At 40.3% G+C, this 2,886-nt stretch overlaps 1 pseudogene; it reads right to left on the bottom strand.

The window, feature by feature from the left end:
• Window positions 1-1,144: 1,144 nt before the first annotated feature.
• LOC105552413 overlaps window positions 1,145-2,886 on the bottom strand; it is a 7,717-nt pseudogene continuing 5,975 nt past the window's right edge.

The raw sequence follows: 2,886 nt of genomic DNA on the forward strand, positions 1-2,886 counted from the left end.
AAAGTGATATGTGGAACCCCATGGAGGGCTATGGTGAAAAAGGATATATCCTCAGATGAAAACTGGAAAGAAGGTTTCTGAGAAACTTCTTTGTGTTCTGAGTAATCATCTCACAGAGTTACAGCTTTCCCCTCAAGTAGCCTTCTGCTAAGTCAGTTCTTGTGTATTGGCAATGTGATATTTTGCAGCCCATAGAGGGCTATGGTGAAAAACGAAATATCCTGAGATGAAAAGTGGAAAGAAACTTTCAGAGAAACTGCTTAGCGTTCTGTTAATTCCTCTCACATAGTTACAGTTTCACATCAAGAAGCCGTTCGGTAAGCCTGTTCTTGTGGAATTTGCAAAGTGATATTTGGAAGCCCATAGAGGACTATGAAGAAAAAGAAAGTATCTTCAGAGAAAAACTGGAAAGAAGGTTTCTGAGAAACATCTTTGTGATGTGTGACTTCCACTTACAGAGTTACGGCTGCATTTCGTGGATCTGTTTGCTAGCCTTATTTATGTGGAATGTGAGAACTGATATTTCGGATCCCTTTGAAGACTATAGGGCCATATAGGGCCAAAGGAAATATCCCTGTCTCTTATACACATCTAGATGTGTATAAGAGACAGTATAGGGCCAAAGGAAATATCCTCCGATAACTAAGAGAAAGAAGCTTTCTGAGAAACTTCTTTGTGTTCTGTGAAATCATCTCACAGAGTTACAGCTTTCCCTTCAAGAAGCCTTTAGATGTGTATAAGAGACAGAAGACAGTTCTTGTGGAATTGGCAAAGTGATATTTGGAAGCCCATAGAGGGTGATGGTGAAAAAGGAAATATCCTCCGATAACAAAGAGAAAGAAGCTTTGTGAGAAACTGCTTAGTGTTCTGTGAAAGCATCTCACGGCTGTCTCTTATACACATCTAGATGTGTATAAGAGACAGCTATGCAAATTCCACAAGAACTATCTTAGCGAACGGCTTCTTGAGGGGAAAGCTGTAACTCTGTGAGGTCAATTAACAGAACACAAAGCCTGTCTCTTATACACATCTAGATGTGTATAAGAGACAGGATCCACGAAATACAGATATAACTCTGTGAGTGGAAGTCACACATCACAAAGCAGTTTCTCAGAAAGCTTCTTTCCAGATTTCATCTGAGGATATTTCCTTTTTCACCATAGCCCTCTATGGGCTTCCAAATATCACTTTGCCAATTCCACAAGAACTGTCTTAGCGAAAGGCTTCTTGAGGGGAAAGCTGTAACTCTGTGAGATGATTTCACAGAACACAAAGAAGTTTCTCAGAAAGCTTCTTTCTCTTAGTTATCGGAGGATATTTCCTTTGGCCCTATATGGCCCTATAGTGTTCAAAGGGATCCGAAATATCTGTTCTCAGATTCCACAGAAATAAGGCTAGCAAAGAGATCCACGAAATACAGATATAACTCCTGTCTCTTATACACATCTAGATGTGTATAAGAGACAGCCGTAGCCCTCTATGGGCTTCCAAATATCACTTTGCCAATTCCACAAGAACTGTCTTAGCGAAAGGCTTCTTGAGGGGAAAGCTGTAACTCTGTGAGATGATTTCACAGAACACAAAGAAGTTTCTCAGAAAGCTTCTTTCCAGATTTCATCGGGGGATATCATCTTTTTCACCAGCGCCCTCTATGGGCTTCCGAATTTCACTTTGCAAATTCCACTAGAACTCTCTTAGCCAAAGGTTTGTTGAGGTGAAAGCTGTAACTCTGTGAGATGATTTCACAGAACACAAAGAAGTTTCTCAGAAAGCTTCTTTCTCTTTGTTATCGGAGAATGTTTCCTTTTTCACCATGGCCCTATAGTCTTCAAAGGGATCCGAAATATCTGTTCTCAGATTCCAGAGAGCAGTTTCTCAGAAAGCTTGTTTCCAGATTTCATCTGAGGATATTTCCTTTTTCACCATAGCCCTCTATGGGCTTCCAAATATTACTTTGCCAATTCCACAACAAGAACTGTCTTAGCGAAAGGCTTCTTGAGGGGAAAGCTGTAACTCTGTGAGATGATTTCACAGAACACAAAGAAGTTTTTCAGAAAGCTTCTTTCTCTTTGTTATCGGAGGATATTTCCTTTGGCCCTAAAGTCTTCAAAGGCATCCGACTGTCTCTTATACACATCTAGATGTGTATAAGAGACAGCAGTAAGACTGTTCTTGTGGAATTGGCAAACTGATATTTGGAAGCCCATAGAGGGCTATGGTGAAAAAGGAAATATCCTGAGATGAAAACTGGAAAGGAGCTTTCTGAGAAGCTGCTTAGTGTTCTGTTAATTGACCTCACAGAGTTACAGCTTTCCCCTCAAGAAGCCGTTCGCTAAGCATGTTCTTGTGCAATTTGCATAGTGATATTTGGAAGCCCATGGAGGGCTATGGTGAAAAAGGAAATATCCTCAGATGAAAATTGGAAAGAAACTTTCTGAGAAAGTTCTTTGTGTTATGTGAAATCATCTCACAGAGTTACAGCTTTCACATCAAGAAGCCGTTCAGTAAGACTGTTCTTGTGGAATTTGCAAACTGATATTTGAAACCCCATAGAGGGCTATGGTGAAAAGGAAATATCCTCAGATGAAATCTGGAAAGAAGCTTTCTGAGAAACTGCTTTGTGATGTGTGACTTCCACTCACAGAGTTAGAGCTGTATTTCGTGGAGCAGTTTGCTAGCCTTATTTCTGTGGAATCTGAGAACTGATATTTCGAATCCCTTTGAAGACTACAGGGCCAAAGGAAACATCCTCCGATAACAAAGAGAAAGAAGCTTTCTCAGAAACTTCTTTATGTTCTGTGAAATCATCTCACAGAGTTACAGCTTTCCCCTCAAGAAGCCGTTCTCTAAGCCTGTTCTTGTGGAATTTGCAGAGTGATAATTGGT

The sequence above is a fragment of the Mandrillus leucophaeus genome, unplaced genomic scaffold (genome assembly GCF_000951045.1).
Source record: "Mandrillus leucophaeus isolate KB7577 unplaced genomic scaffold, Mleu.le_1.0 Scaffold1152, whole genome shotgun sequence".
NCBI classification, from domain to species: Eukaryota; Metazoa; Chordata; class Mammalia; order Primates; family Cercopithecidae; genus Mandrillus; species Mandrillus leucophaeus.